The sequence below is a fragment of the Hyaena hyaena genome, unplaced genomic scaffold (genome assembly GCF_003009895.1).
Source record: "Hyaena hyaena isolate Hyena2069 unplaced genomic scaffold, ASM300989v1 scaffold_146, whole genome shotgun sequence".
In the NCBI taxonomy this organism is placed as follows: Eukaryota; Metazoa; Chordata; class Mammalia; order Carnivora; family Hyaenidae; genus Hyaena; species Hyaena hyaena.
This window is the reverse complement of record NW_024080778.1, coordinates 290920-303897: the sequence shown is the minus strand read 5'-3', so window position 1 is coordinate 303897 and position 12978 is coordinate 290920. Positions and strand designations below refer to the sequence as shown.

The following is a 12978-nucleotide window of genomic DNA, read 5'->3' as shown; positions in this document are numbered from 1 at the left end:
ATGGTAAGCAAATACCACCTAAAAGAAGTATGGTAATGACTGGGCTGTGATGGGGCTTTTAAACCATTGATATCCAAATCCCATATAAGCCTACTTAGTCTTATATAGATGTGGGTATGTATGATAGTTTGCACTATCAAAAAGTCTTTGAATCTGTGGAATTAAAATATTTTTCTCCAGAATTATATCTTATATTTGCATTATGACTTCTAAAATTTTTATATTCTTTATCTTATTTGACCTCATTCATTCTCACATCCAATCTAAAAAAGTTAGTAGGGAAGGTATTATATTCATTTTACTTGTTCTTAAAGATTATATCCAAAGTTGAAGGGAAGTTGAGGATGAATAATAAAATGCATTATTAGAGATAAGAAATTACTTCATGATGATAAAATGTTGATTTTTCCAGAAATGTATTATAATTCTAAAATCGTATACACATAAAACCTATCCTCAAATATATAAAGCGAAAAACTTTCTAACAACTCATCAGAAGTATTGAAGAAAATAGAATCACAGTAGAGTTTACCATACTACTCTTGGTAATTAATAAATTTGGGAGACAAAAATATTAGTAAGGATACAGAAGACTTTAAAGTATGGTAATTATAATTGGATATATAGTGCACATATAACTTTATGAATTATGTGTTAATTCATAATGTAGTTTCAATAAGTTTCTGGGTACCACACAAATATGGTGATACAAGCCATATTCTCTGACCATAATGAAATTAAGTTACAGTTAATAATAAAGTGATAATTAAAATGTTTGTAAATTACATAAACATTTCTAAATAACTTATGAGCCAAAGGAGAAATCATAATGGAAATTAGAAAATACATAGAACTGAACAATTGTGAAAATTCTACATACTACAATAAATGGTATATAACTAAACTGGCACTGAGTGGAAATTTTATAGCTTTAAATCCTTATAAAGGAAAAAATAGAAAATTAAATGAGCTAAGAAGCACCCAAATGAAGAAGCTAAAAAAAGTGGAATAATTCCAAATACAGTATAAGCAAAGATTTCATAAAGACAAGAAGAGAAGTTAATGAAATAGGAAAAAAATATGAGAGGATTAAAAAGCCAAAAGTTAGTCATTTAAAAAAGTTTAGCAAGTATACAATAATGTTAATCAGAAAAAAGAGAGAGTAAACAACTAATGTTATGAATGAAAAGGGTATAAAACTACAGACACGATAGCAATTTTAAAAATAAGAGAATAGTATGAATAACTTTGTGGCAATAAAATCTCAAATTTAATCCAATGGACAATTGCTTTGAAAAAAAAATCAGCTTACCAAAACTGACTCTCAGAGAAAGAAACAGAAAACCTGAATAGTCCTAAAGTCATTAAAGAAAGTAAAAAAAATTTTTTAATCTTTCCATGAGGAAAATATCAAGCTTTACATATGTGGTAGCCTTTCATTGTGTCAACTTGGTAAACCGGAACTATTTCCCACAATTTTATTCCTACGCGTTTTTGTGATATAGTTGGTCATCATGGTTAGATACAGTGAAAGACAGATGCACAGGTGCTACCTAGTTCTCACTCTTCCCCATGGTGATTGCTGTCAGGTTGCAGATTGTTCTCCCTCTCCATTACTTGCTGCTCATCTCTTTGTCCTGATTATTGGACATAACGCACATCAGTAATCCCAAGCCACCACTTAACACAGATGCAAAACCCTTCCGTTAACCTTCCCACTAGCTCTGCTTTATGCTCCCACTTGAGAAGGTAGGAGCACCTGGCTTTGCAGATTTTTCTACAAACTTTATCTTCTCTGTGCCTCTCATTGCATTAGGGATGCTGATCAGTGACTTTCCTCTGATTCTCCAAATCTCCAGTCTGGACCTTCCTTTCCCTGCACCTCTTAAAATTATGTAAGATATAATCTCTGTAATAAATTCTTTATTTTATAATATCCAGTGATGTGTTTCCTTGATTGAATCCTAACTGATCTAAAACGCAAATTCAACCAAATATTTAAGGTATACCTAATTCTCATATTATACATATTTTTGCATAGAATAAAAAATAAGCTAAACAGATGTCAGATAATAGCATGTGAAAATATGTTCCACACCATCTTTACTTTGCATGTTAAAAATATATGTATTTATTTATTTTTGAGAGAGAAAGTGCAAGTAGGGGAGGGGGAGAGAGGCTCCAAGCTGTCAGTACAGAGCCCGAAGCAGGGCTCAAAACCACAAACCATGAGATCATGACCTGAGCCAAAGTCGGATGCCTAACTGACTGAGTCACGCAGGCGCCCCTAATTTGAATGTTAAAACAACAGTGAAAACCACTACACATCTATAGAATGGCCAAAATCTGGAACACTGACAACATCAAATGCTGGCAAAGATGTGGAGCAATAGGAACTCATTTGTCGCTAGTGGAAATGGAAAATGGTACATCCCGTTTGTAAGACAGTCTGGCATTTCTTATAAAACTTAACATACTCTGACCATATGATCCAGCAATCAACTCCTTGGTATTTACCCAAAGGACTTGAATACGTCCACACAAAAACCTGTACATAAATGTTTATAGCAGCTTTATTCATAACTGTCAGAATTTGGAAGCAATGTCCTTCAGTAGGTGAATGGATAAACTGTGATGCATCCAGACAATGGGATGTTATTCAGTGCTAAAAAGAAAAAAGCTATCAAGCCATGAAAACAGATGGGGGAACCCTAAATACATATCCCTAAGTGAAAGAAGCCATTCTGTAAAAGCTACATACTGTATGATTCCAACTATGTGACATTCTTGAAATGGCAAAATTATGGAGACAATAAAAAATTAGTGGCTTTCAGGAATTAAGAGAGAAGGATAAGTGGGTGGAGCACAGATGTTTCGGGCAGTGAAAATACTCTGTATAATACAGATGATGGATTTATGTCATACCTTTGTCCAAACCCATAGAATGCACAACACCAAGAATTAACTCTCAGGTAAACTATGGACTTGGGGTGATGTGTCACTGTAGGTTCATCAACTGTAACAAATGCACCATTCTGGTGGAGGATGTCAATAATGGGGAAGGCAGTGTGGACCCAAGAGGCTTATAGGAAATCTGTAACTTGCTTTCAATTTTGCTATGAACCTAAAACTGCTCTAGAAAAAGTCTTAAAAATTGTTTTCTAATTTTAAAAGTTTTATGGGATTAATAGAACACTTATTTCTAACGTAGACAAGGATAGCACAAGAGAAGAAAGAAAGATTGCAGGCCAAACTCAATTATGAATATAGATGAAAAAGGCTGAACAAAATTTTAACAAATTAATGTAGCAATATATTAAAAAGGTAACATGACCAAGTGACGATTATATGGTAAGTGAAAAACTGACTGAATATTTAAAGCCAATAAGTATAAAAGTAACAAGAGAGAAAATTAATAGATGCAGGAAAATTTTTCAATATAATTGAACATACACTATGACAAAATCTTAGCAAAATAAGAAAAGAGAAATTCTTTAACTTGATGAAGAAAAATCTATCAGAATTCCACAGCAAACATTATGTTTAAAGTTAAAGGTTGAAGATCAGGATCAAGATAAGGATGGCCCAATATCATCACTTTCTTCTTTTTTAATTTGCATTTTTTATTACTGAGGAGGGTGATTATTTTCTCCATTTTCATTACTTGTGTTTTCCTATGAATTTTTTTTAAAAAAATATTTTTAAAATGTTTATTTTTGAGAGAGTGAGACAGAGCACGAGAAGGGGAGGGGCAGAAAGAGAGGGAGACACAGAATCCGAAGCAAGCAGAATCCGAAGCAGGCTCCAGGCTCCGAGTTGTCAGCACACAGTTCAATGCCGGGCTAGAACCTGAGCTGAAGCTGGACACTCAACCCACCGAGCCACCCAGGTGTTTCCGCTAGTATTATCACTTTCATTCAACATTATGCCAGATGTTGTATGCAGCACAGTAATATTCCCCAAACAATAAGATTAAAGTTTTAAAAATTAAATTTTCAAGTATTGAAAACAAGGAAATTAAACGTTCATTATGTTTAGAAGATATAGCTGTTCATAGAAAACAAAAAAAATCTACAGTTAAATTATAAGAAGTAACACAAAATTATTATATCTTAAAAATTTTTTTTTAATGTTTGTTTATTTTTGAGAGACAGAGACAGAGCACAAGTAGGGGAGGGGCAGAGAGAGAGGGAGACACAGAATCTGAAGCAGGCTCTAGGCTCTGAGCTGTCACACAGAGCCAGACACGTGGCTTGAACTCATGGACTGCAAGATCATGACCTGAGCCAAAGTTGGATGCTTAACTGACTGAGCCACCCAGGCACCCCCAAACTTATTATATAACACTAACCAGAAAATATGGTAGAAAAAAATATATATGCTACAATAGTAATATAAACATGAAGTAACCATCAACATATCTAAGCAGGTCCAGATCCATTATGGAGAAAATAAAAACTTAATTAAAAGACATGAAAGATGACCTAAAAGAAATATATCATGTTCATTTTTAGGAAGTTTTAATATACTAAAGATGTCAGTTCTCACCAAAATAATGTTTCAATTTAATAAAATTTCAATACAAATCTCACACTTAAAAAATAAAACTTGACAAACTAATTCTAAAATTTAAACAGAAAGGTCTGGCTATGAATGTCTAGGATATCAAAAACTTTCTGTGAAGAATTAGATAAAATAAAAACAACAACCCATTTGAAGGCATCAGAGAGCTACTAAGGCAGTGAGGATACGAAGGGTTAAAATCTTATATAGAAGGAATGAGAAATGCAAAGAGATAAACCTGATATTCAGTGTCCCTTGTCTTCTTGAGGCATTCACCAATTTGTAAGCAGCACAATGAAAGGGTAAAAGAGAATCACAATAAAATGAAGAGAAGGTGAGCAGACAGTTTTTATGAGGCTAGGAGACAAAAATCAGAGGTTAGGGCCTGGAGTGGTCCAGACAACCAATCCAACCTTTTACAGCCAATGCAAAAAAAATGATCTAGAAGCAGTCCAGGTCTCACAAAGAAACAGATTCAAATTAGCTCATTCCCAAATAGGATTCAGATGATCTGACCTCATTTTAATTTTGCTACAAACAAAAGTGAATCCTCTCTAGAAGAACATAACTTCATTCAAAACTTCTGAAAATTTTTCCAATTTTTTAATATGTGGTGTTTGGTATTCAGTAAAAAATTAGCAAGTAAACCAGAAATATAAGACAATTGACCAAAAACCAAAAGAAAAGACTAAAACAGGCAAAATAAATAGACCTATAGGAGGTTCACTTATTGAAGTTATCAGACATGGATTTTGAAATAACAGGTTCATGTACTGAAGAATATATCCTGAGAAAAAGAATTTTAGGAAGAATTTGAATCTATTTTAAAAAATCAACTGAAAATGACAATAAAATAAAGAACTCAGTAAATGGGTTTAAAGATTAGACACACCTGAAAAGATAATTAGTAAGCTGGAAAATAAGTCAACGGAAAATAAACATATATTTAATTGTAGAAGGCTAGAAAAGAGAGAGTGGTAAAAGCAAAATCTGAAGAGATAATGTCTGAGAACATTTTAAAATAGATGAAAAGTGGTAAACCTGATGGAAGAAATGCCACAAAACCAAACAGAGAAATATAAAGAAAACCTTGACTACAAAGAAAATGAGAAAATATGAAAAGCATTAAAAAATAAGAGCATACTTTCAAATGAACAAAAATAAGACAAGAGAGATGCTGAAAGCCAGAAGAAAATAGAATAATATATTTAAAGTGTGGAAAGAGAAATGCATTTAAAGTGTAGATTTTGACATCTGGCGAAATATTGTTTAAAAATCGAAGGCAAAATGAAAACTTTAGATAACACAAACCTAGAAAATTGGTCACCGAGAGACATGCACCAATAGAAATACTGAAGGAAATTTTTCAGACAGAAGAAAAATGATCCCAGATGAAACCATGAGGATACAAGAAATGAAGAATAATTGAAAGAGTGAATATGTGGGTAAATTTAAATGAATGTAGACTATGTATGAAAAATCAAATGCTACCAATTAAGAAGAATTGAATAGGAGGACTTGATCTATCAGATATCAGAAATTATTATAAAGTAATAGCAACTAAGAAGTATAGTGTTGTTACAGGAATATACAAACAGGCAAATGGAATATAAAATGACCCACACATGAAAGATGATAGAGTAGACAACACATATTGATGGGATAAGAATAGACTATCAGTGACCATAACTGAGAAAACCGGTTTTTCTACAGAAAATAATGAAACAGATCTCTGCTTTACACATTTACATAAAAATCAATACAAGGTAGAATATGCATTTAACTGTAGAAGGTAAGGGGCGCCTGGGTGGCTCAGTCAGTTAAGACTTCAGCTCAGGTCATGATCTCATGTCTTCTGAGTTTGAGCCCTGCATTGGGCTCTGTGCTGACAGCTCAGAGCCTGGAGCCTGCTTCAGATTCTGTGTCTCCCTCTCTCTCTGTTCCTCCCCTGCTTGTGCTCTGTCTCTGTCTCTCTCTCTTTCAAAAATAAATGAACACAAAAATTTTTTTAATGTAGAAGGCAAAACTACAATCCTTTTATAAGCATTTATAGAAGCACATTTTAATAACCTTGGTTTAAAGAAGAATTTCTCAATCAAGACCCCCAAAATGAAAATATCAATAAATTATCATTAAAATTAAGAACTTCCGTTTTTCAAAATACACCATGAGGAGCCTCAAAAAACAAGCTGTACCTTTAAGAAGAAGTTTGCAACAGATATAACTGACAAAGGATGATATAAATCTAGAATATATAAATATTTCCCAAAGGGAATAAGAAAGAGAAAAAACGCAATAGAAAATAAGCAGAAGAGGAAACACAAATGTGACCCAAAAACCACATGAAACATAGTTACATTAGTATTCAGGGAAATCAAATCACAGTGGGATGTCATTTCACACTCAGCCTCTGACAAACATTTCACTCAGACAAGTCCAAATTTGAGTAAGAGTGTGGAACAACCAGTACTCACACAGCTGGTGGGGCTGTTAATTGGTATAATCATGTTGGCACTACCAAGTTGAACAAGTTTATTTCTACAACCTATCCATTTTAATCTGAGGCACATATCGTAGAGAACCCCTTACACCTGTCTATCTCAAGGCACATAAAAAGGAGTCCATAATAATGATAACCTGAAGACCACATAAATACCCACTAACAGTCACATGAAAAAGAAATTATTGTATAGCTACTGTATAGTAGCTAAAAAATAAATGATTATAGTTACACACATGAAAAGAGGTTAATCTGAAGAAGTGTTTAATCTGAGTTAATCTGGAAAACAGGAAAGAAGAAAATTTCTCAAAGGGAATAATTCCATTATATAAAGTTTCTAAGCAGGTAAAATTAACAATATGTTGTTTGGGAATGCAGGGTTAAGTGATACAATTATGAAGAAAAGTATTCTCACACAGCTGGTGGGGCTGTTAAAAAATTCTGACCCTGACAACAAATTCTGAAGGCTAGTTGTCTTTGGCACCAGGAGAGGATGCCTTCACTGATGGGTATCCAAGACTTCTGAGATATCTCTGTAATGTTCTATCTCTAAGCCTCAGTGATGGGCACTAGGTGTTTTTACTATTATTACATGTCTGTAAACTTCCCACATGTAATACCAAAAAAAAAAAGTGGGAAAAATGTGTATTTCACAGCTCCAAAGCAAAATGGTGAAAACACAAAAGAAAATGTCCCTAAATTCTACTAAGCACTTCATGGATTCCAAAGCAGAATTATTCGCATTCCTTGCATTTATCCAGGCTAGGCTTTCTGAAGTCTGGATCTCTGAAGCCATGGAGCATGCATGCCTCATTAACATGTTCTGAGCTGGGAGTTTTCCTCCACATTTGCAAGAGCCTGAAGAAGGGCAGAAAATACTATTTACTAGATGCTTTGAATACATTTGGTACATAGAAGGATATAAAAGAGGAATGAGATATTGGAGTTTATGAGGAAAGGTGGTGTACAACAAAGGAAGAAATACATAGAAAAAATAAAAACTAGCATTTGAGATTACCTGGTTGGGTATGGTAAAAATGATGTTTGTGATTATGACAAGAAGGGGCATTGGAATTTTGGTGATTTGATTTGCTTCGATCTTCTATTAAGCAAATCTGATCTTTAGCAATCCATTGTTCAGATTTCCTCCTTTGTGTTAAATTCTGCTTTTCAAATCCTTGTGCAGCCTTCCGTATTTGCTAAATTATTCAACAGATTCATATAGCAATGCATATGTTTGCCCCAAGCTGGAAATTATAATGTGACTGTCTGTACTTCTTTCTTTCATGAGATAATGGATAGGGATAACTATAAATAAAGCAGAAAGGAAATCAAGATCACAAATGGAAGAAAGTAGAAGCGAAGGTCCTCTGCCTGTACTGGCTTTTTTAACCCTCCGCCATATTCCAACTCTTGGGACCAGGTTTGTTCCTTTCTCATTCCAAACTCATAGCTTTTTTAGTTTCTTGGACTCCAAAGGACTTTGTATCCTCCCCCATCACAATTGTTACCGTCTTATTAAAAAACTGTCTTGAAACTCAGCTGAGTTCTCAGAGAATAAGGCAAATAAGAAAAATGTGGACTTCAGTGATCACTCAGTACCCTAAAGCAATCACTCTATTTACTCATGGTTGGAAGAGAGAAAAGAGCCTTTTTGTAATCCTGGCCCTGTAACCATATATATCCTAAAGATTGTCTAGCTCCATGTTCAAAGTAGGGTTTTCTCTCCCAAGTATCCAAAGAGGGTCCTTTGGCTTTACTTTGGACTTAACACCTGTAGTCATGGGCAGCTTGGCACTTCAAAGGACAGCTGTTAATTCATTGGAATTGTAAGAACGTTCTTCCTGTAACAGCCATCCACTGGGCTGTCTCTGATAGCTAGAAGACCAATTCTTCATTTAATCCTTTAAATATTAGAAGATACTATCTCCTTTTTCAAGATGTGTCTCCTGAGAATCTTTTCACCCCAGGAGCCAAATATCCCTGCCTTTGTTGCATTTCTCTATAGATTACACTTTTAGACCTTTCAGAATATGTTGATGCTTCTCTTTGGAGGGCGGACTCCAAAATGTCGGTGTCCTTTTAGAAGTGAGATGTCCAAACTGAGCACCATACTACAGATGTGGACTCCAAATTCTGTGGAGTACGAAGTGATTTATTTCTCCTTTTACATTAAACTTCCCAAATTTTGTTAGTTTTCATAGAAACTACATCACACAGGGAACTCCTAGAGAAACAATCAGGGATTAGCATGGGACCCCCACTAGCGCTACGGTGCACTGTAGAATTGTTCAATGTAAAGTTGCCACAGGTCACAGGGCATCCATCCAGGAGGTAAAATGAAATGTCTCCAGGTCCTGGAACTGGGCAAGACCATATTGAGTTGGGGTGACTCAGTCCCTCACCCCCAAGGCCTCACATCTTTGCTTCTCTCTGCAGGTCTGCTCTGCTTTGCTTCATCTCTTGACAACAAAAGGCATTTCAAGCCTTTTATGTCCCTTTGTGACTTTGGCTTGCCTGTGTTCCAGTGTGCCATGAGCAATCTAGCCCAATTTCTAGCCCACCTTTCATTTCAAGTGCTCCCTGCCCAGCATCCAGCTCAGGGCCCATCAAAGTTGAATGTCCACAAAATCACACAGAGATCTTATCGAAAATGCAAATGATGGTTGAGTAGGTCTAGGGAAAGGAGTGTACCTTTCTAACAAGTTCCCAGCTGACATGGATGCTGCCGGCCCACAGATACCACTTTGAGTAGCAAACAAATCAAGATGCAACCGATCCAGTTTCCCATTTCCAAATTCCTGGAAGAAGGAATCTGATTATCTTGATCCAATTTTTGGCTTTGCTTACCCTGGATCACACTGCTCTCACTACTTATTTGCAGGAGAACAGATGGACATAAGACAGACATGCACTTTGGATTTTGGTCAGTCTTTACAGCAGGAGCCATGGGTAGACTGGCTAGCTCAAAATGTTAAAGATCATGTTTCTATCAATGGCTCCTTAAACCAAATTTTGCATAACTTGTACCTGTACACTTTTTTTTTTCTGATGGGAGAGACTGCCATTTTCCAACATCATTGGTACAGTTCAGATTTCCTTTAAACCCTGTTCATACAGTTAAGTTAAACTTGTTTCTGATGTCTGTCGAAGGATTATATCTGTCAAATTAAAATAGTCTAGAGAAGAAAAATGATGAATTATCCTCTTAGACTAGGTTTTCATATCTTAGATTTTATTCTTCAGTCATTTCAGTGAGATTTTGGAAGAAATTACTTGCTTGTTCAGTGAGCCATCCTAAAGCAGCCCCTTTATACTGTATTCTTTATCTTTGTGCCACCCCCGAACTCAGTGCAAATTCGCAGTTATAATGGTCAAATGTCCCTTTGCAATAGCTTCTCCAGGAAGGCCTGTATGGCCTTTCCAGGGTCTCCAAGAGTGATTTCTAAACTGCAAATGATGTCTAGAGGGAAACACTATAGTTCAGAACTAAAACTTACACCCTATACTCCCCCACCTACCCACTATGCAGGATGCTGCCTCTTCCTCTCTGTTAAGGACATTGGAAATGATGTCAGCAGTTTACTTTTACTCCCTAATCTAGATGCTTACTCCTTAGTAGAGATGCTACAGTGCTCTCCCATTCCAATCGGCTCCAATGTTTTTTGTTTTGGTTTGGTTTTGGTTTTGGTTTTGGTTTTTTTAGTTTCAAGTGAAAGGTAGTTCTAAATGATTGAAGTACTTGAAGGAGTGTGCAGTGGAGAAAGGATGATGGGGATGGATGAGACAGGATAATGAGAAGGTTTGCTGGCATGAGACTGGGGAGGGTAAATCATTCCAGCTTGGGGAGCTTCGAAAGAAATCCTGTAGCAATTCATTTCAGTCCTGGATTGTCAGAGTTGGTCTGATTGTTTATTCACCTTTTAAAAACTAGTCCTAGAAAAAAACCCCATATGATCCATTTGGGGTTTGCAAGAGGTCTTCCATAATTCAGAGAACTGGCACATTAATTTAATCAGAAACTTGGCTTCTTTTCCATCTTTTCATTTTGTCAATTAAGAGCCATAGTCACAATGGATAGATTTATTTGGGATGCAAAGAGAATCAAAGTACTCTCAGAGATTTGTTGAGCCAAGGAGACATTCACCTGGGACCACTTTAGAGATCAATTTTCAAGCCCATAAAAAATAAATGGAAGTGTCCTTGTGTGAGTCTGTTAGCATCTGTACCACTGCATTATGCATGATCCTGGCCATGTTCATGGTGTGTCTATTCATCACACTGTTTCAACAAAAGTTTTCCTTTTTTGCCAAATGGTAGATATCAAGACCAAATCCATACTTTCCTCTCTCTGCTTTCTTGGTAGGAGTCTCTTTTGTCCTTTCCAGCTATGTGTGAGTTCCCCTTGGTATATCCACAAAAGTTTGGCCTCTTCCCTTAGGGGGCAGTTTCAAAGGCTTATAGACATTTCCCTAATCTTAATATTTGCTCAATAATTTTTTTTTTGCATCCTGTCATTGCCTAAAAATTTCGGATAAACTCATCATCATTTGTCTAAAGTAGGATACATATCATTTTCACGTGAATGTTATAAAAGAAAACAACAGAGATCTGATTCCTACCCTCTGCTAGTTTACCCACATACTCATAGATACAAAGCAAACTGCATTGTGGGTTTTTAAATTTTTCACTAACAGCAAGTAATTGATTCATTTTAATGCTGGAGTATGTAAAATGGAAGTTTGCATTTGAATTACAGTTTCAATAAACAGCATCATTATAATTGCCTATTAGGATGATTTCTGTGTTTTATAGGCATTGAAGTTTTGGACACCACAGCAAGTAGAAAGCCCATGTGCCATTTTTCTTTTCTTCCACAGATTTAATCTATGCGAATAGCTATTCAAACTCTCCCCATTTCTAACTCTATTCAGACTGCTGAATATTTGTCTTTAGTGCTTTTTCTCCCTTGACCAAGATAGTAATTGGCTTTGTAAAAAAATAAAATCATTTTGTTTATTCTGCCTATACTCCAAATCCCCTGATGTAATTTGTTAGGCATAGCTTGCTCTGCTGTTCTAGCTTTCTCAATTTCTTCTGTTTAAGGCCTATTGTTTAAATCTTATGAATGATTGTCATTCGTTTGTCAGAAAAAATATTTTAGTCCAAATCATTATTGATGTGAGTTGTCATTAGATTTATATACTTGATGACTGCACACCACAATTGAGTTTTTCCTGCTAACCTTCAACAGCGTCTCAGACAATGGTTTTAAGTGGCGGCTCTTAAGAAACTTACCAGGTTCTATAATTGTCAACTTTGATTTTTTTGCCATCACGTCCTTAAATTAGAGACATATTTGTGCAGTGACCAAGACTTTCAGAAGCCAAATCCCTCTTTTTTCCTCAAGAATGACTTTCCTGAAGGAGAATAGAGCTCATTTACAAATTTTAGTCAGTTGTTCCTTTGTTTCAGAAAAGCTTGGAATTGAGACAAATTGGAGGAAATGTGCAATTTTTGACATGAAAAGCAGTGAGATGGATATGAATCTAAGCCATAAATTTTCCTCACTCAGCTGTACAGGCTTAAACGGAGCTGGAATAATGTTCTTTTGCAATTCTAGACATCAAGAAAAGGAAGTTTCTGCTACAGCCGCGTTTACAGGCTATGAACATGTACCACTGGAGGGAGGTGATGTGCTTTCAAGTGGTATCTATGTGATGGTTTATTACAGTGGTTAGGTGTTTACTTTTCATCCAACATTGTATCATGGAAAATTTCAAAATACAGCCAAGTGGAAAGAATTTTATGGTGAACACCCATAAACCTATCACCTTGATTCTGCAATTAACATTTTACTGTACTTGTTTTTCACATACATAACCTTCTAGCCATCCCTTGACCTAGTCATCAAT

General features: G+C 35.5%; 1 long non-coding RNA gene across 1 annotated transcript; it reads right to left on the bottom strand.

Annotated features, from left to right (window-relative positions):
• Positions 1 to 7414: 7414 nt before the first annotated feature.
• Positions 7415 to 12465, bottom strand: LOC120236161. The gene is made up of 3 exons (XR_005529586.1): positions 12362 to 12465; positions 8082 to 8371; positions 7415 to 7921 (listed from the first exon to the last, which is right to left on the bottom strand). It is a non-coding gene; the product is annotated as an uncharacterized LOC120236161 (long non-coding RNA).
• Positions 12466 to 12978: the final 513 nt, after the last annotated feature.